The sequence below is a fragment of the Mastigoproctus giganteus genome, chromosome 8, assembly GCF_048544385.1.
Source record: "Mastigoproctus giganteus isolate SK-2022 chromosome 8, ASM4854438v1, whole genome shotgun sequence".
Classification (NCBI taxonomy): domain Eukaryota; kingdom Metazoa; phylum Arthropoda; class Arachnida; order Uropygi; family Thelyphonidae; genus Mastigoproctus; species Mastigoproctus giganteus.
The window spans coordinates 12172807-12194747 of record NC_143582.1 but is presented as its reverse complement, the minus strand read 5'-3'; the positions used below and the strand labels follow the sequence as shown (position 1 = coordinate 12194747).

Here is a 21941-nt window from a genome sequence, read left to right as displayed (position 1 = left end):
AACGTACTTAAGTTGCTAAATATTATATTGCAAAGGTAGTTTTTCATTAATGACAACCCATAATTAATAAGACTAATTTCAAAGGATAATGGCAAGCATTTCGTATGCTTTATTTTTATTTTAATTTATTTCACTTTATACTTTGGAAGAGACAAACTACCATAGGAGGCGTTTTACAGTAAATATATAATGTTACACTTTAAATAACGCTGAGTTTCCATTTTGGTTTTGCTTGTCTGAAGATCGAACTCTGTGCAAATTCCATCAGATACTATTTTTTTTTTTTTTTTTTTTTTTGTCTTTTTAACAGTGATGAGTGTAAGCCTTCTATTTCATGGAGGCTAATAGCAAAGAATTATTACATTTTTCCCTCTTTGGCTCTAATGAGATCATTTTAAATTTTGTGAAGTGATTCGGATTTTAGCAGCTACTTTCATGAAATTGGTCTTTTGCTATCCACTGTAGTTATGTGATATATGCAGGTACATTGTAATTGTCAGCAAAAACTTTTATAGTATTTTAATGTTCAGTGACTGGTTGCTAGTATTACAGCAGCAAGATGATTATATTAGCATACGTCCATTTATTCATGCCATATCTACATGCAAATAACGCGTTCCTCTGTCTACCCATATAAATAAACAGCACGCAAAATCCATTCCATGCATAACTTCCCTAAACTCTGAAGTATTCAGCCCTTTCTGAACTTGTGGTGATTTCACGGGTTTACGGTGTTCTTTTCCTTTTCCCCACACCTTCCACAACCCCCTTGTCATGGCAGAAACATCTGGGTCTACACGAAGATTAGACATGGCATTCAGATTTCTTCCGACCTGGTTTCCACTTTGAGAGTATCTGAGAGTTGCTCCGAGAGGCGAAGTCCGCTGGGATAAATGCAAAAATGTCGAGACGTACGAAGGGGCTCCAAGTTCGCAAATGAAACACTGCACCCTTGTTTCTGAAAGGAACGAAGGTAGATAATTTCAGCGGGAGAAAGCAGCCGGTTGTCCAAAAACTTCGTTTCGTTCTTTCTGGAAATAAAAGAAAAAAAAAAAAGAAAAGTATATTAAGAAGTTAGCTGAATAAAAAACCATGCGTGTTTGTTTATTTGCTATACATATTCCTGTTAAATTTTGTTTCTAATATTTGTTCAGAAGAACTGCTCGCGTTAGTTCGGTTATCTCTTCTACATATTCTATTTCAAGAATCCTGCTTGCTTTTTTAGCATATTCTAATAGCCAAATTATAAAAGGATTGCCGAAAAGGATAGTTCCAAATGTTTATTGTTTATTGTCGTAGAATACAATGATATGTTGATACAGAAGTGCAAAGCAAACAGTTGTACTTATTATAAACCCAACAGTGTGTGCCTTGTGTTTATTAGAAGCGTAATAGATTTTGAAAAATTTGAAAGAACTTTTGAAAATCCTCAAAAGTGAAATTATAATTTTATTCAATTTTATCTTTTAAGAATATTACTGGAATAAAAGTTTCCCGTCTGAGACCGGCTGATTGAAAAGCGAGTAGAAAAACACAATAATTCTTTTTGGTTCGTAACTGAGCTACTTTTTATGGAAAGTTGCCTGGAAACGGAAGTGATGTTAAAAAATGCTACATAAACTACTTCTTACTCTCTGTCATAATTATTTACAGAATACATATTTTATCTTTCTACAATATTACGAGACAAAATAGATATCATATATTCAATGTATATACAATAATTATTATTAGGTATAATTTTCTTTCTTTTCGTTAACATCCTAAAACATTAATGGGTTATTAGAGGGTGAAATTATTCCCATATAGGCTGTTGTAAGAGATATAAAATCTTACAAGGAAATTGTATATAAAGATAACAGATCGTCGTTCCCAAACTGAGAAATTTAATAAGAAAGGATACGTCAGGAATAGTTATATTGTAAAATAAAATATAACAAATCAAATAAATTGAATAAAGTGGATCGTTAAAAAAAGGGGGGGGGGAGATTAAATTAAGAAGAGGGCTAATCGAAGGGAAGGGAGAGTCGTGGGAATTATTGCGCGAAATTTCTACCAACAGATGGATAAACACTCAGCTACAAGTACCGTAAACAACTCTGAAGGTCTAAAACGGGTAGCAGAGCCGTCAGCAAATAGGCGAGAAAAAGGGTCGCTCGAGAACAATAGAAAGGTGAGCCGGACTAGTCGGAGCATCCCTTTGATTAGAGACTCCGGGAGACAAACAGAAAGTAAGTACACGACTAATACCATGTCCAAAACAATAGGGCTAGCGTCTGATGGTCTGCAATAGCTTGTTCCGCAGAAATTTAGAGTAGGTGCGAAAGTAGTAACAGGTGTCTGTGAGTCGGCCGACTTCAAAAGAGAACAGACGGCCTGGGAAAGGAATATTGATATTGATATGGGAGGTTGAATCTAGCGGGGATGGAGATAGCATGGGAAACCCACACTAGCGAATAGTCGGGATGTAATTTAAACATTGAACTATGAGTGGTTAAATTTCTGAGCGAAGGTGGGCCAACAAAAAAGGGCGGTACAAAAATTTGAAGAACAAAAAGAGAGCACACAGAGTCCTGTCCTGTCCTGCCCTGTCAGGCAGTTGAGAAAGTTCTGACAAAGTTAAGATGGAGTAGTAAGTTGTGTAGGGTTAGATAAGTCCTGCCCTGTCAGCCAGCTGAGATAGTTCTGACAAAGTTAAGATGGAGTAGTGAAGGGTTAGATAAGTTTAAGTACAGTCAGTAAGTTAAGAAAGGTTAGATGGGTTTCATGATAGAAGAGAACAGTCGAGTAGTTGGTCATATTGTAGGTGATGGAAGAAATATAGTGGAGTGAAAAATGTAGAGGGGACTTTTTTTTCTTTTTTTTTTGGGAGGTGCAATCGAGAAAGAGTACGGGTTCGGTTAGAGAAGGTAGGAGTGGAAAGAGAAATGAAGTGTATTGAGAAATAAGCCTAGTCCGTAATCAGAAGGTAGTGAAAGTGGCCCGTATGTAAACGAGTGAAGTGTAAGGAGAAATAAGCCTAGTCCTTCATTGTAAGGTTGTGAAAGTGTCCTGTGATGAAAGTATACAACCCTCAGAAATAACCGGAAAGGTAACTCGCAACTACGAGAAAGTATAGCGGTACCGGAGAGGAAAGAGCTTGTATTCCAGGCAGAGTAGCGGAGCAAAGCTAAGTAGCAGTATCGAAGACCAGTCCGATAATCCCTAAAGGACTCAGTTGATGCCCTAGCAAGACGAAGACAGCAGCCCATTGAGAAACGGAAGGCCCTACCAAACGATCCTGTTCAGTATCAGAATTAAGTGTCTAATTAACATGAGTATTCACTTGTAAATTATAGGACTCTTAAGAAGGGTTAGGAATCATAAGAGGGACATTATAACATATATAATAAGAGATATGTACTTTAAAAAAATTTGTAATTAAGATAAGGTTCACTAGATAAAGGTAAAGAGAGGGAGATTCATAGATGTAAAAAATTTTCTTGAGTAACGTAAAGTAAGGTAACAGTTTTGGAAGTGGGATAATTCAGAGAGATTATAGAAAGAATGTTATATATATATATATATGTGTGTGATACACTGAACTGTCATAAGCCGACAAGTCAGAAGTAAGGTTGTTAGCATAACTTAGGGATTGAGATAAATATTGATTTAAAAGATGAATGCTACTGTATTAGAAGAGATAAATAATCTAATTAGAAAGAGATTACCCTTAATGTTGCTAACAGAGAAATTTTATTGTTAAAAAGGGGAGATTGGAATGTGAGAGACAAGCTGTTGTTGTTGTTTGGTTTTTAGGAGCATTAGCAACTAAGGCCATATTGCTCCGGGAATATGCGGCGGTCATTCCCTGACCTTTCCGCATCCTCCGTATTTGGTGGTGATGACGGGCTCGAACCCCGGTCTAATCAAGAAGCGTGTGCTACGCACTGCTGCTCCTTCCCACCTGGCTACGGAGGCGCCCATGTGAGAGACAAGCCTGATCTATTAGAATAAAAAAATGATTTACTCAGAGAATGTTTTACTAAGTAATGTATAAAAAGTGTGGCATAAGAAAGATGTTGTTAGCCTTGTGATATAATGGAAGAAGTTGTACAAGAATATAACTAAACTTACCAATCATTTTATGCTTGTAAAGTAACAGAACAATACCAATTATAATATGTACTGGATCATTGAACTATTTAATTTTATGTAAATATGTGTAATAAATTCTTGTGTATATTTTAAACGAAGTCTTTATTTAGTCATTTTGAACATACAGCCAAACCCAATGGAGGAACATAATAATATAGAAACCCCTTAGAACCTGAAAGCTCCTGATAGACAAACGAGTCAGATTGCAAAGTGGGGAATTGCAAAGTACATGTATTAATTAATAATAAATATAAGGGAGGATATATAAAAATGGGTTAAAATAAATATAATAAAATATAAAATAAATAAATAAAAATAAAGAAAAGAAAAAACCTCCTCCCCACACTGTTCTATCGTACATTGGCAATATAAAGATGATACTAATCCAACAAAAAACTACAATTATATAATATTCATATTGTAGAGGATATTCACTTTATAATTATTATGCCTATTTTCAAGATTTTTTTTTTACTTTGTATTTAAAGTACGTAATGAGGAAATCATTGGATGGAGAGACCTGTTGACCAGATTAATCTCAACTGATGATTTGAGTTAAATAAGCCCTTCAGAGATCTTTTGTATCTGAGAACTGTTTATTATTCTTACTTAACTGAGAATAAATTTACTATACTTTATCTGAGTGCAGCTACACGAAGAAATAATTCTTAGAAAGCCTCCAGTACTGATTGTATAGTAGTAGCAAGTTAGTTGAAGTACATAGAGTGTTACATTTCAGGCACCTTCGATCTTTTTATTTAAATAATGTTTTTCTTTTTCTCTGATTAATAGAAGCGAAAAATAAATATAGTTATCTCCTGATCAGTTAATTATTAAGATTATAACGTTATAAAACTCAACAAAATAATATCACTTTAATAAAATTGTGAAGTTTTACATTCTCTAAACTTAACCGTTCAGTTTAATTACAACTGTATAATATTTATTACTCTTCTCCCATATCTTCCACTGATGAGGAGGCTGATGTCTTCCACATCAGCCTCCTCAAATCCATTATTCCCTTCCTCATAGATCCACTGTGACTAACCTCTTAGCCACCACCAGCTCTATCCTCTCTGCATTTGAATCCCAAGCAGAGCTTGCAGTCACCTATGTAGACCTTGAAGCAGCTTTCGACTCTATAAACGTTCCTGCAATGCTGAAGCTACTTTCTGACCACTACCAGATCAAGGGAGATACTCTACAGTTCCTCACGTCACTCCTTCGAAACAGAATAATCCAGCTTATTGTCCATGGGCACATATATGAGCGAAGTATCTCTTCAGGCGTGCCACAGGGTGGTGTCTTATCTGGGCTCTTGTTCACAGCACTTATCTCTCCACTTGTTGAGTCCAGGTATGATATCTTATGTTATGCAGATGATATAAAGCTCCTCACACCGATTTCTCCATACGATGATCTTCTCATGATAACAGGATCAATTAATACTACACTGACTGAAATTGAAAACTACCTCAACCAGTTCGGATTAAAAATAAACCCAGAGAAATCTGAATTTATGATATTCTCTTTAAAGAAAACGCCTTCTTGTATTCAGCCCATTCTGTGTAATTCTCCAATTCCCATCGTCAATAAGCATACTGATCTCGGGGTTGTGTTTGATCCTAAGCTCTGCTTCAGTTACCATATAGACAAGCTCCTCACCCTGGCAGCTCGACTCCGATGGATTGCCAAACAGCATCTACATTATATAAATGAAGTCACAACTACTAGAAAATATATAAAAACCACTGTATACTCTCCGCTTTTATATGCTGCAGAGATATGGGCATCAGCTGCCACTAGCACAATCAGGCCACTTTTTTCTGCTGAGTACTGGCTCTTAAAATGGGCCATAAACAAACACCAACTTCCCCCACAGCTAAGGACAACTGAAATGGCCAGCTTGATTCAGATTCACAGGCTCCCCACGCTGATTTGGGTGAAACGTCTTACCACGACTATCAAAATGATGGTTGGCGAGATTTCGGCACCATCATTCTGGGACCTGTGCTCATGGAGAATCCCTCAGTCTTCCCTCAGAGCGACTCCAACTCTATGCCCACATCACAGCCGTCTCCACCTATCTGATAGGTTTCTGCCTTTTCAGCTACTTTCGTGTGCCCAGTCCTTGGATGCTGACCTTAACAAGTTCGCTTCTGACAGGGAATACAGATGTCGCATCCTTGAATTGTACTTCCCTGTCCCTGATCCTTCTCCTCGAAGCTCGTCTTAATGCTGCAAGCCATCAATAACACCTGATGTGAAGACAGCATACTAACTCTTCAGTATGACAGTTAGTAATGATGGACTAACTACTTCTGTTCAGCGCAAAGAACGTTGCCTGTTTATACTACTATATGTATATGAAATTATCTGTTTCCGCCAATATCTTCTTTATATATTGTATTGTAAATAACTGTACGATACTTGGAGTTTGGAATTGTACTTCCGCATATGCATTTCCTATGTTTTATATATCAATGTTCCCTATTTATATTGTATTATTACTGTTAACCCCTGGCCTGGTGGCCGTGAAGGGCAAAATTGCAATCTATCGAATTGTATCATTATTATTATTATTATTATTATCATTATTATTGCAATAAAGATTTCTTACTCTTTTTCAAGTCTCTTTTCTCTCTCTCTCTCTATATATATATATGTGTTCACAAATGTACTCTTATATGTCTTCACAAGCGACACTACGTTCACTAGTCTTGCATTATAATACATTCGAAACGTGCGCGGAGGGGTTCCCGATTTATATTTGTCTGATTTTAATGAAATTTGAAATAGCTAGACAAATATTTTTAACAAGTCCAAGTACATGAAAATCCGTCCACTGGGAGTCGCTCTGTTATTTGCGGACGGATTGTTGGTGTAGGGATTTAGACGCATCGGCAACTTGGCCATATTGTGCCGTATATAATATGTCTGTAAATTCTGTGGTCGATTTGCTATTTGCTGGACGAGAACCCCAAGTTTCCAGGAGAATAAACGATACTACCCTCGCCTGAGAGCGACTAACTCAGCCACGTTGTGAAAAAATCCATAAAAATTCCTCGCGTCATTGAGGGGATTCGAACTGAGGTCTTTTCCACCCGGTATGAGGACCACAATGATTATACCAACGGTGCTTCCCACGAGGACCTGACGGGCATGGTGAAAACAATATGCATATAATATGATGCGAACGCGATTATTTTATCTAAAACCTTATGTTTAGGTCTTTTAATTTTAGGATTTTTAACATCTAAGGAGCGAAATTTTCCCTAAGGTTTGCGAACAATCGATATTAAAAGTTTAGTTGAAAGGGTCAGGAATGCCATTTTACGATTCGAATTCCAATAGACTGTTGTAATGTTTTAGGAAAATATTTTAAAGATTAATATTGGAAACGCTTTAAATAAATAAATTAATTAATTAAATTTTCTTATTATTAGGTAATACGTATCTGGGTTTGGCGTCTGATAGCCAATTTAATTTTAAGAACAGAAAGATGTATAGATAATTTTTTATGAAGTTTTAACAGAATTTAGTAATAATAGCATAAGTTGAGGTATTAAGTGTGTGCTAAGTGTCAAAAGAACTAAGGCTATGAGGCTTCCGTAACTGAGTATGTTTCTCGTTCGGTTTACTGTTTGGTGAGTAAAATATCCGAATTTCCGAGCGGGGGAACACAGCACAACTCTTGCATGAGGCCCACTAATTCAGCCACGTTGTAAAAAGCCCATAAAAGTTTCTCCCATCATTGACGGGATTTGAACCCAGGCCGTTTTCGCCCAGTTTGGGACGATGGTAATTATAGCAACTTGTGCTACCTGCTAGGGCCAGACTGCCGTGTTATTTTTTCTTTTGAAGCCAGTTGGCCCTGTGAAGACGAAACGGGACGCCAAGCAGTTGGAAAGGCTGTGTAAGGCCCTATGGTATTCATTTTCCAGTTCCTCAGATCGATTGGAAATAAGTAATTTCATATTCTGTTAAGATTACTGATATTGATATTTTAACTTATTGTACGGAGCCACTATCAGGTAGTCCAAATTTATTCTAAATAAATCACCTAATGGTGACTAAATTTTTTTAATTGGACATTAATTTTTAATGTCAAATTTAGGATAAATATCTGCATTAAGCAGGTATTTATCCTAAGGGTTGAGAAACTAGCTAATTGTAGATAATGAAATTGTCAGTGTTACATTAAAGACAGATTATAAATTGCTAGTATATTAGAAAAATACGGAAAAAATCAGGTTAGATATTTATTTATCAATTTTTGTGCCTGAAAATATATTTATAATATGTTTCTTAAAAACTCCATTTGGACAAAATGGGTCAAGATCAAATTCATTGAAAGTGACGCGTAACTCTATTAAATTGAAATGTATAGTGTTTTCAATGGAAGTATTTTAGAACGTGCGAAATATTTGAATAAAAAAAATAAGACGGAATTTTCTGAAAGTCCTAGATTTCTTAGATTAAAGTTGAGTCTTGCTATCCGTGTCTAAGACTAACTAGGTCAGCCACAGTATGAGAAAGACCCTTAAAAGTTCCTCGCCTCATTAACGGGACTCAAAACAACACCATTTCCATACGGTGTGGGAGGATGGTGATTATAACCACTGTGCTACCGTGAGAACTAATGAAAACAGTTTAAGAATATTCATTTAGAGCCTGTTAATTTGTATTAAAGCAATTAGTAGAGAAATCTTGAGTTCGAATCCCGTCAATGACGCGAGGAATGTTTATGGTCTTCTTGGCTACGTGGCTAAGTTAGTCAGTTTCAGGGGAGGACTGTATGTTTTTTGCCCGACGAACAGCAAATCGACCAAAGAATAATGATAATTATCATCATCATCATTATCAGTGACCTGCCAAGGGCAGGTCTAGGCATACACTCAACAACCAGTGCTGCACACATATCCCTGTCCTCAGCCATCTTCTTCATTTCTCCATATCCACCTTCGCTCTCAATTAATCTATCATAGTTTTCTGAATCTCACTCTGGGCCTGCTCCCCTCAACCTTTTCCTCCATTACGTCGTCATCAACCTTTCAACACATGTCCAATCCAGTTTCTCTTCCACGTTCTACTCTTTTCAGTAAAACATCTCGTCTAGCCCACCCTTTTTTAAAAACTCTTAATTTCTCAGTTTATTCACCCATCTCATCTTTTGTAACTTTATGATCTTTTAATATATTCCATTCTCTGCTCCATAAAGTACCACACTCCATACCAGACATCTTACCAATATTTTCCTTAAACTGATCGCTGATTTACCACATGATATTCTTCTTCTTCGCTTCTCAAAACCTTTTTTACTCATTGCTTCCCAAATACCTATGCTCTCTCACCTGTTCTGTTTTCTCTCCTACAATGTGAATATTCAACTCACACCTTTTCTTCCTACTCTCATAACCTTTGTTTTCTCAATATTTATTCTCATCACAAACCTAACACAACTTTCCTCTATCTTATTAATGAATTTCTGCTCTCCTTCCTCGAAATTTTTCACCAATTCCAACACTCTCAATAACCTTTCTCCCCATCTTTATTCGTACACTTCTCCTTGATCCATATTTCCTTTGATAATGCCTCTAACTATTTCCAGGCACGGAGGAATATTCCTCAAGTATATCAGTATCTTTTTGACTCATTGTAAAGACAAAGAGTTCCCAGGAGGGATTGCACTTTGTACTGATATACATACAGGTTTGTATATTAAATAAAGATAATTTGACCTGAGAGTTTGATCATTTCTTGTCTTTTCTTTCTTATTTACATACGAAACTTCAGATAAATCAAGATTAACTTTTAGGGGGGTACAGATTTTCTGATACGGAGAATATCTGAATTCGTCTCCCCAGTTTTTCCTATGATAATAATGAAGTGTTGAAGAAATTATCATCCAATGGTTGAATGCATTTTGTAATTCTTGTAGGAATAACTTCCAAGTGCTCTTCGTCTTCTAGTGAAGTGTGCTTTTTACCATGAATCAGTGATTGGAGTATTTTCCATGATTCAAGTTTCACTGCTTCCTTTGATTAGCTAGTAACGTGGCAGTGATACACTGCCTTTACTTGGTTTTTATTCATTTGAGAGATAATTTCACCTTTCTTCGGAGTTAAAATGCTCTGTCCCTCATCGAAATTGCTATAATTTAGAAATGATCGGCGTATTTACGTAAAAATTTGCATGCATAATTGTGACGTACATGGACATAAACGATTAGCATATCAAGTTGATTTGTGCAGGAGAACGTCCAGTACCCCTGTGACGGAGGACCTGAAGGTGCTACAAAGTTCGCGAACATAACGATGAACGAATGACCGTCTAAGAGTATGCATTGCCTTTGACGAATAAGGCGATGCTATTATGTACAGCTGACGGACATTGCAAGGGTTCGGATTATTGGATTTTCAGAACCTGAATGGTCACCATGGAAAATTTCCGTTCGTGTGGGTCGTGATACCCGAACGCTATTGGCAACAATAGGTATAAGAAGGTACTCAGGGCTCTGGTGGCATCAGAAGAACGTCAGAACAGGAGGACAAATGGATGTACTTACTTTAGTACAGCGCATGGAAAGAACAGAAACATTGGTCTTTGAATGCTTTCAACATAACTTCTTTCCGTCAACGTGCAATCAATAATAACCAGAGGTGAACGGCGATTGTAACTGATGGTTCCCCATACCTAATTCCAGGTATGGAGAGACATTCAGGTTGGATTACCTCTGTCCCCAGCGTGTCGTCAGACCCGCATACAGCCGTCACTGAATCTCAAACAGAAACACGATTCTTCATCAAGACGACCGGAGACTGTTTGTCGGCTGTACATAAAGTGCCCTTATGCGTGTTGAAGGCTTTTCATACTCTTAGATCGTCACTCACCGTTCAGTTTTGTTTGCGTGCTAACACATTTTAAAAAAATATAGCACCTTCGGATCCCTAAATCGGGGCGGTAACCAGCATGTTATTGGACGTTCTACTGCACTTATCAGCTTGATATGCCAATAATTTACGTCCATGTACATCATATTTACGTATACGTATATTTCCTCTAAAATGGTTCAGTCCGAGTCTCCATACTCTTTTTCTTCTAACTGACCACGGTTCCCGTTGCGCTAAACTTGCTATGTTTAACCTGTCTGATTCTCCCCTCTGTAACTGTGGCAGTATGTTCTTTTCATATGTCCATATTAATTTTTTTTTTATCCTGGCTTAGGCCACCAGAATTCTTTCCCACTGCATGTCTTGCTCTACTGCATGCAGTGGGTGTCAAGGATTCGTTCACTTGGGGTCCTACAGTGTAGATAGTAAGACTGACCTACCTTCCCGTGGTTATGGGACGAGTACCTGGAAGCAGCTTTTCTAGTGATTGCTGCTTCTGGGTAGCCAAACGGCCAGAACAACACAACAACAAAACATACACGAAGTACACAAGCATAATATTTACTACACATCTGGCTTAAAGATAAATATTCCACACAGGTTATCCTGTGTGGAATCTTTATCTCTTCCCTCTATATCCTTTTAATTCAAGTCTTTTCTGTTTCTCTCTCTATCAACTGTTTACTTTTTAACTTTTTATTCTTTCCTCTGTTGTTTCTCATTGCTGGCACCAGCCTCGCACTGCTGCGGGATTTATTTTATTTTTTTATTTTTTATTTTTATGTTTTTTTTTTTTTTAGATTTTTTTTGGTAGTTTGTTATCAATTCCTTATTTTTATGTTATTTTTCTTAATTTTATTTCATTTCATTTATTTATTTTGAAATTTTTAATTCCTTTTATTTTTATCATTTTATTATTATTTGATCATTTTTTGAATGGTTTGGACATTCAGTACGTGACACTTGAGGTTTGCTGCGGTTCACGCTTAGTTGTGGCCCACCTCCTCGTGGCGTAGACAGGTATCAGGACGCACCTCCTTGGTGCTTGTTGCTTCCTGATAGCAAAGTGTCCAGAAACACCTAAACAACATAACAACATATGCACAGCATAAACTGCTGTACAAATTGGAGTGGTATGGCATTAAGGGCAAGTTGCTGCAATGGATAAAGGGATGGTTGAGTGGGAGACAGCAGAGAGTGGTAATAAATGGACACTGCTCTACGTGGACTAATGGTTTTAGTGGAGTCTCCCAGGGTTCGGTGCTGGGCCCATTGTTGTTTTATGTATTTATCTATGATATCGATGAAGGTATATCAGGCTTAATGTCCAAGTTTGCAGATGATACAAAGGTTGGCAATGTTTTTAATGACAGTAAAGACAGTATGCAACTGCAACAGGAGCTAGAAAAATTAGGCAGATGGGCCGACAAGTAACAACTGAAGCTTAACATTGATAAATGCAAAGTACTGCATATGGGTAGCAGTAACCCAAGAGAAACGTACCAACTGTGTGGTATTACACTCAGGGATGTGGAGAATGAAAAGGACCTGGGAGTAATTGTGCAGTCAGATATGAAGTTTTCTGAGCAGTGAAGACGGGCTGCCAGAGCAGATCATGGAGTTTTGTGAATGATATATAGGAATATATCATTCACATATATTGATATATATTAATAACCCCTGGCTTGTAGCCGTGAAGGGTATTGTGTACGGCATGTGGGTTTTGTATGCATAAAGAGTTCTTCTTCTTCTTCAGAATTTTGCTAGCAGAGACAAGAAGGTGATTATCCCTTTGTATAAGGCAATGGGCAGGCCACACCTTGAGTACTGCGTACAGATCTGGAGGCCTCATTTTAGGAAGGATGCAGAGTTGCTAGAAAGGTACAGAAAAGGGCAACAAGATTGGTGAGAGGTAAAAAGGGGTGCGCTTACGAAGAAAGGTTTAAGTTCTGCAAGTTGCAGCATCTAGAGACTAGGCACCTGCGAGGTGATTTGATTGATCCGCTTGCTCAGATTAAGAACCTGAGGGGACATACATTCAAATTGAGGAAAGACATTTGTATAATAGATGTGCGGAAGTTTGCCTTTAGCCAGCGGGTAGTTGATTGCTGGAACAGACTTCCATCTGTTGTTGTGGAAGTTGATAGCTTAAATAAATTTAAGGCTGAACTAGACAAACATTTGGTGACCGGATGGGTGAAATGGGAAGATTTTTTTTTTTTTTTTTTGGCTGTTGCTCTATAAGCTTGCTTTCTTGCATCATATGCCTCTGCTAATGCTAATAGCATCACACACATATCTGGCCTTTCTGCAGAGTTTCTGTTTTATAATAGTGTACCACGGTGGAGTTTGGAGCCGCATAACATATTATATGTGTTTACCTACGCACATTTTAGATAAATCTGCTCATTGGGTAATTTTAGATAAATCTGCTCATTTGGTAATTTTAGATAAATCTGCTCATTTGGTAACTTTCACTGCCGAGTAGTAAATTAAACTGTTGGAAACAATTGCTTTAAACTGAAAAATATCGTTTCTGTTTAATACCGATCTCTAACGGATAGCTTATATTAGTTTAATTAACATCAAATGACATCACTGAAATGCTACTCTCTCTCGTTTAATCACAAGATGAAACACTTTTGAAAGCCTATGAAAACCAGTTTCGGGACTTACTGGCCCGTTATCATAAATGGTCCTTCAAATAAATGGCAGGATTGTCTTTCGCTGATGTAATTTTTTTTTAAAGTAGTGCAATATCAAGACAACTCGTGATATCGGATATGTTCCAGCCTGAGCACAAAGACTATTGCAATATTGTCTTCATTTAAAATCGTGACAGTAGTATAACCACCAGAAAATTCCAAGATTTGGCAATGATCAGGTCGCTCAGTTGCCGAATTTAATAAGTTCGACTTGTATCTCATAATATTAAATTAAAGTGATTTATTTTTTCAGATAATGAAAGTATCTGAAACTTTATGGAACGGCATGTGAACCTGAAATTTTAGGTTTAATTGGGGAAACTTCTTCCGATAATTCAGAATTGTTACAAAATGTATGGGGAGCTCGCATTGTAATGGTTTTCAAACAGCACGATTTTTTGAAGGAAGAGAACGTCTATGACGATTGGCGATCTGTCCATTCGACCACAGCGGAAATAATGAAAATGTTAAGGTGCGTGAACTTTGTAACGATCGAAAATGGAAAGGTATTCGTAAAATTTTAACTCATTCTTGAAATGATGAAGGGTTGTAAGAAGATGGGGGAAACAAACTTTATTCTTGAACGGCGATTAAGGCGAGAATAAATTCCTCAATCTTTTGGACAAAATTCAAGCAGAAAAAAAACTCAAGGGGACGAAATTGGATATTTCATTATGATCCCGTGACGGTCTGCGCAGTAGCACAGTGGTATCGTCACCGTCTTCCCCACACCAGGTGAAAAAGGCCCGAGTTTAACTCCCGTCGATGACGCGAGGAACTTTAATGGGCTTTTTTCACTTCCTGGCTCAGTTTTCCCCCCAGAAACTGGGGCTTTTCGTCCAGCAAAACAGGCAAATCGACCAGAGAACGCACGCAATTTACGGACAAAATACATATATATGGGTATATTTAATCAATTACGGGTGACTCTAATATCATATTTTTTTTTTTTTTTTTAATCTCGTGACGGAAAGTCAGAGCAAACGATGGAAGACTTTCCTTGCTCATCTTTTTTATTTGATAAAAGAAATAAAAATTTATTGTCCACTCAGAATTCATTCACCCAAGGCACACTGCCAATCAGATATTTTACCTTCAAGTTCTGAAGCGTTTGAGGGGAAATGTTGTTGCCCAAAAGGTGCAAATTATCGCTGGGAAAGTGGATGATGCATTATGACACCCTATTGATCTCACACTACGTTATCAGTGAAACACAATTTGTGACAAAAACTGTACCTTCAGATGGAACATTTTCCTTGCTCTCCTGATTTGGATCTATCTGACTTCTTTCTGTTCCCAAGTATCAAAACTTCGCTGAAAGGAACACATTTTAGGTCTTTGAAGGAAGTCTAACAGCTTACGTCGAGGTCACTAAAATCCAATGAGTAAAGAGTTCCAGGTGTACTTCCGATTGTGGCAGACGAGAATGGAATCATATAGAGCTGCCCAAGAGCTGCATCGATTTGATGGGGATTTTCCAGCACCATGTATACGTATATCTTCCTTGGTCCGCTTTCAGTTTTTTGAAAGCCCCGGTGATTTTGATTGATCAGTGATAACCAGCAAGGCACAAATGCAAAATACAAAAGCGGTTCTAAGCGGGAATTGTCGCATTCGTTTAAATATTTCAGGCGACACCCTGTCGCGATGTAAATACTTGTTACTGTGATTACAATATATAGTAAAATTGTGTTTAAGAGTACCGATTAGCCAAAACATTATGACCAGCGAATCGTTATGCAAATCGAAGCAAATGTAGGTGAACTACGGCGCGTGCGCGGTATGTTGAAGATTAGTGATCGTTTGCTGGGTAAAGAAATAGAAAGTCGTATATTAAACTGGGATGGAAACTTCTTAATCACAAAAAACAATGGGAAAGTTGAATACCTTGTTAGTTGTTATTTTTTAAAATTGTCACCGGGAAAACTTAGGCAATAAGGTGTCAAAATGCTATGTCTGTAAACTGAGTGGTCGGTTGCCTGTTTTATGGAATAAAAAGCGAGTTTCAAAAGTTGCCCAGTAGCGAACTTTCCTGATCTTCTGTCAGGAAAGATCGCTACTTTTCTAAGTACATTTATTAGTAGTTTTTCTACCTACCCATCTGCTAGGGAGATATTCTTCCACGAATCGATACACTTCAGGAGGCTCTTTTGTGGGATACCTCTGGTTTCCTTTAAAACTATGACTCAAATAAGAAATAACTGTCATCATCAGAAATATGAGTAATTGAAAATAGACTTCAGGGATATAAAAGGGAAGAAATAAAAAAATATGGGCAGGGTGAAAAGAATAAGGCGGCCACTGAAAATTTTCAGTTATCACTGGCATGCAATCCTTGTTGGTAAGAATCACACCACACTGGACACAGAAAACCAATAGCATTATCTTTCCAGCAGATACGTGCACCCATGCTTTCTTTGGAGGCGATGGGAAAATGCTTCCATTGTTTGGAACGTTTCTTGGTTTCTTCACCAACACATTTCTCTGTTGAATATTTTACTAGCAAGGAAACGAGGTCATTGCTGTATATCGTTCGAAAGTTGTTGTGCATAGTTCTGCCTTTCGCTTCTGGAATGCCTTGATGGTTTAGGTGATGGTTTGGTATCCATCGGGCAGAAACCTTTTGCATGCACAAGTGGTCTGCATGATATTTAACACAGTCCAAATACTGAGCTGGATTTCATGAGCCAATTTATGAATTTTATGTGGTGATCGTCCATGGCCAGTTCCTTCATCATCTTCGCATCCTCTCCTTCGTCTTCTTCTTTTTCCTCCACAGCAGCAATTGTTGGATGCTCTGGATTTCTGTATCACCACGAATCCTCACTTGAACTGTCTGCATCCCCAATCCGCAACAATATTATAGGATGGGCAATCCCCCCATGCATATTGCATTGGTCTCATGAATTTCTTTCGATTGCTTTTCCTTTGGAGTCATCCAGTATCGCCAAGACGTTTGTCTGTCTCTGAAAGGTCTTCTTATGTAGCAGACGGCGATTCGGAGACCTTTCTGCGTGCAGACGTTTTTTGATATGCCATTTTACACTCCGAAAGTCCATGCATGAGATGTCTGTCATGCATCGTCATTTCTCGCTATCAATAAGCATCCAATCTCGCTAATGTACACTATCACTTAATAACAAAAAGGTTTTATTTTATTTTTTTTTTCATGGAAATGCACTTAGAACTAATTTTACAGTAATAAGTTACGATTACGATTAGTGAAATGTCCTTTCAAAATAAATTCAGATTATGCATACCGGAACATGACAAATAATTATTTTGTGCCTACCCCGGCCACTTGTTAACACAGAAATGGACTATAACCCGGAAACAAAGCAGTTTCGAGCATGTGTTTTGTTTTTGTCATTGTTTTCAGGTCCCAAATCGATTCTGAAAGGTCGGTCCACATGTTGATCGAAATTTATAAGGGTTATGACACTGTTAAAGTGAAACCTCTGCTGAATTTAAAAACTGCAAACTAGGTATACGCTTAGATCTCAGTGTTGTGTTTTGAATTTCTAACTACAGATATCAGGCCCCATTGATAGGAGAAGGGCTCCAAGCCCTAAATCATGTGCTGATATACAAGAGGATGAGGGAGGGGGACTTAAGACAAACTTCTTAGAAAGTTTTTTCTGCTTTACTGGTAAATGTCTCGTAGGTGAAAAAAAAAAAGTTCTCACTCAAAACATTACTTTGTACTCTCGACTCCAGGATTCTGCACACATCAGTACAATAGGTCAATCACCGGTGTTATACAGACGACAAAGAACACCACTGGTCAGGTCCTCCCCATTTCAGAACCCTGCTTTCCCCCCGCGCGTTTCTACTATACACAAAGCAACCTTCGCTTTGTCTGTTTGATTTAGGGAATTGATTCCCCCCCCCTCCCTCACCTCATTGCGCTTCAGTCGTCCTTGCGCGCGCCAGACTGGCTCTGTAGTCCCCCCCACCCTTCATTTGCATGTAATCACAAAGGTCCGCCGGTTTAATCAAGACCCTCTGTGTTGCCGGAACTGATGCAGTATTTTTTTGCTCTTCCTAGGCGTCGGGTTTCCTTGGTGATCGGAACAAGATAAAGCTTTCAAGTCAATTCCATTCTAGTGCAAACACCTGTTCATGCCAACTGAGCCGGACGCGGATTCCGCGTTTCTCGTGTTGTTTCTGATCGCCAGATGCAAGGGGCGGAGATGAGAGTGCTGAAAAAATGGGCCCTTACCCAGACCAGCTAGAGAGAGAGAGAGAGAGAGAGACAGAGAGATTCGAATCGAATGACACTATTGAAAACCCTGCTGGTTGTTAACTTACAAAAACGACGTCACTGCCCTCTTGCTGAAAGGGCGAGAAACAATTACTGAAACTCTACTTTTCGCACAATACGAATCAAGTTTGAAATCATTCTATTTTACCCCCTTTCCATATGACTCTGTTGACGTGTTAACTGTGTGTTAGGTGTACGATTCTTACAAAAGGTAACTTCTAAGCTTGGAAACCGAATATAAACCTTTTTGTTTGTCATTCCATTATCGGTTTTTTTTTTTTTTTTTTTTGTTTGTCATTCCATTATCCCGATCTTTAGTGTTGACAACAGGACAAAAGCTGTTTTAAATCCATTCTTTCAGTGAGAATGCGGCACTTTGATTTCTAAATATGAATTGATAGCATAATTGTGCTGCTAAAACCGTGAAAACCTTTTGTGTATTAAGGGGAATATGTTACAAGAATAAAACTGTGAACTCAACTCCATTGAAGTAAAAAAAAAAAAAAAAAACAACTAATAAATAAATTAATTAAATATCTCTTATACTATTACACAAGTTCCACCCACCTGTTGCACTCCTATCCTTTAAGAAACAGAATCACAAATATTCAGAGAATGAAAGACTGAGAACTAAAGAATTTTAATATATATTCAGAGAGAAATAGAAAAACAAGTATCTCCTTTGCCACAATTAGAATATTTTTATAACTCATTTACTAATAGCGATTTCAGTATTTCGATGTACGCTGCTAGATTTCTTCAAGGACCCAATTGTTCCTTTCAGCAAAGTTTGGATACGTGGGTATAAAAGGAAGTCAGATTGATCCCAATCGGGTGAGTAGGGAGGATTTTTTTTTTTTTTTTTTTTTTTTTTTAACGTAGATGAAGAAACACGAATTAACATGTACTGGCAATTTTGTCGAGTATCGCAACAGCAGCACCTTACTGTGACCATCCTTAGAATTTACTAACCATCTTTTGTATAACAATAAAGAAAGAAAAAAAAATATATATATACACTACCCTTTTGCTTTTATGACGGCCTTCAATCTTCGCGGCATACTCTCACCCAGCTTTTTATAAATGTCGGGTGATATGTTCCTCCACTCGGCCTTTAACGCAGCCACCAGTTCGGCCTTGTCCTTTGGGCGATTTCGACGTGCACTTTTTTTTTTTTTTTTAACTTTTTTGGTAGTTGTTGGCGCATAGGCTTCTGTGGACATAATGCACCTCCCAAGGTTTTTTTTTTGCAGTAGTTTGATCCAAGCCCGAAGCAGGAATCGAACCCGCGACCTTTGGGTTACCAAGCAGGCACTTTACCCACCCGGCTAGCCCGGTCGGCTCGACGTGCACGTACCCGATGATCCAATACATCCGAAAGATGCTCGATAGGGTTCAGATCAGACTCTGGGCTGGCCAATCCAACGTTTCCACACCCATGTCCTCAAGCCACTCTGTTACGAATCGAGCAATTTGGCATGGCGCGTTTTTTTTTTTTTTTTTTGCTGATACAGGTATGGGCCTTCCCCGAAGTATTTCCATAATGTTGATAGTGCATAATTGTCCAGGATCTCCTGGTATTGCACACCATTCATGGGGTTGTTGATAACGACTAATGGGCCTCAAGCCAAACAATGAAAAGAGCCCCATACCATGACACTGCCTCCACCAAACTTCATTGTTGGAGGATGCAATCAGAATGGAACTGTTCCCCTGGCATTCGCCACACCCAGGAACGGTCATCAGACTGGTAGAGTGCGAACTTCGACTCGCCTGTCCATAGGACCGTTTTCCACTGCTCTACAGTCCAGGATTCGCGCTCCTTGCACCATATTAATCGGCGTCTAGCATTTGTTGAGGTGATCAATTCTGTTGAACGTGTTATCTTGCATACCCACTTTTGCCATTGTCTGTTCAAAGCCCAGTGTGCATATTTACAGCCGGTTCTGTGACATGTTGCATGCATAGGACCTGTTTTAACCATTAATGGAGGGGTGTCCGGATATTAATGGTAGGGCAATGTGTATATATACACTGTAAAGAGGAGAGAGAAAGAAAGAAAAAGAAAAAATCGCTCTAAATAACCTTGGTGGACTTAATTTTTTAGAATATTTTAGGTAACATGTAATAATCATTGAATAAATATTTAAATAAAAAATAAATAAATGTACTTTAAGAGAGGCAGAGTCCATAGTTTTTTGAATGACTGTACGAAATATCTGGTTGGTTTTCAGATTTATTGACAGCCAAGCAAACTGAGCGAGTTGTTTTTTCAACACTGAGTAGACACAGATACGGGCTTCTTAAATATTTGATATTCATTTCCTCCCCCAAAGCCTTCAAACTCATCTTCTTTTCCTCTTCATCTCAGTGCACGCTGAACTAAAGAGACTCCCCCAGTTTTTTACAGGAAGTTTCGACGGTACTGGCAAAAACTCTCTTCTTCTTCTCTTCCTGCGTGTCCGCGTGTCCAGGATATCCGCCTGTCTGATACCAAGTGCAATGATGATGTTCATGCATGGCAACAGACATCGAATGTTTTTTCACGATACCATTATTATGGTAATCGGGTCAATAGCACTTTGCTAAGCAGTGTCGTGACTTCGTTACCGAAGAGTCCATGAAATTTTAACCAGCCACTGAAATATTTTTTGTTCAATTGGTACGATACACGATTTTCTCTCTCTGGAACAATGTTACGTCGTAATTCTACTGATGTAAAAGTCTAATTTGATTATCTAAATAATTTAACGCATTTTTATAAAAATAAAATGAACGCGTTCATCGAGCCATACATTTTTTTTTTTTTTTTTGAAATCGGAGATTAAGAAGATATTGAAATTTTGAAATGCGTGACATTCTCTGATTGTTATTGTATAACGTAATTGTTGAAAATGTGCATTTTTCTAATATGCCTTATTGAAATTGAAATATAGCTTTCATTCTTCATCTGGTGTCTCAAAGATCGAAAGTGCTTCTTCCTGAGTTTATTGTTGGATCGCTGTATAAAGTGTAGAATAATAGTGAAATTAAATTATTTATAATTAAAAAAACAAAAGCGACTCTTTTGTTGAATGGTGAATTACTTCCACTACGAAGCATTACTGCAACTCAATCTGCATCTTATTCCGTAAGTGAGCAGGCTATCAACACCCCGTACTGTGGATAAAGAGTGAGGGGATAAGATGGGGGTGGATTGATAGTGGTCGGAAAAAGCAGCGGCTACCGTAGATGTGTCCCCACCTGCTTCCCTAACCGAAAGGTCGACCGTAGATCATTGAGCGACCGCGATGTATTATTGCATCAGAGCGAAACTGACGGCAAAGCCGACTAAAAGGGGAAGTCATCTGGGCACCATCCTAATGGCTATCGACGCTGGCATGGCTTAAACCGAAATAGGCTAACCTACCCCATTATTGCTAGCTGCGGCGGTCATTGAAGAGCTGACCATCACCGAACGCTGCGACAAATAGTGTTTGGATGAGTTCCGGCTTGCCATTTGCAGGATTTATTGTGCTTTGGCTGGGATGTGATCGCCAAGAAATCAAATCACGCACACAGCTGTGGACGCTGACGGAACAAGAGAGAAGGGGGAGACCACTACGCTCGTGCGGGCGCGCCTGCCCAGAAAACGACACAACGAGGTTTCCCGCCACTTCCATTTTTGCCTTTAACGCCTCGCTACCTTTGACGTATTGGCCGCCACGGAGTGCAGATTTCCGCGCTCGCGCTCGCCAGCGTTGCTAGTTTCGACACGCTGTTTCGCGGTTGACTCATAACTAGCTGGTGAACGTGGGACATCGCCTGTGCTTTACGAGTCGTTACTATGGAGCTAGGCGACAGGAAAATTCCCCGTAGCCGAATGTAACGTGCCGTAATGGCGAAAGGGAGAAGAAACTGCACGTGAACTGAAAGTACAAGAAGAAGAAAATAGTTGTCGGG

At 38.4% G+C, this 21941-nt stretch overlaps 1 long non-coding RNA gene across 1 annotated transcript in view; it reads right to left on the bottom strand.

The window, feature by feature from the left end:
- Positions 1–563: 563 nt before the first annotated feature.
- Positions 564–21941, bottom strand: part of LOC150081255 (uncharacterized) — a 265661-nt gene continuing 244283 nt past the window's right edge. The window contains exon 3 of the long non-coding RNA XR_016547286.1: positions 564–1031. This is a non-coding gene — a long non-coding RNA (uncharacterized LOC150081255). The remainder of the gene's footprint in view (positions 1032–21941) is intronic.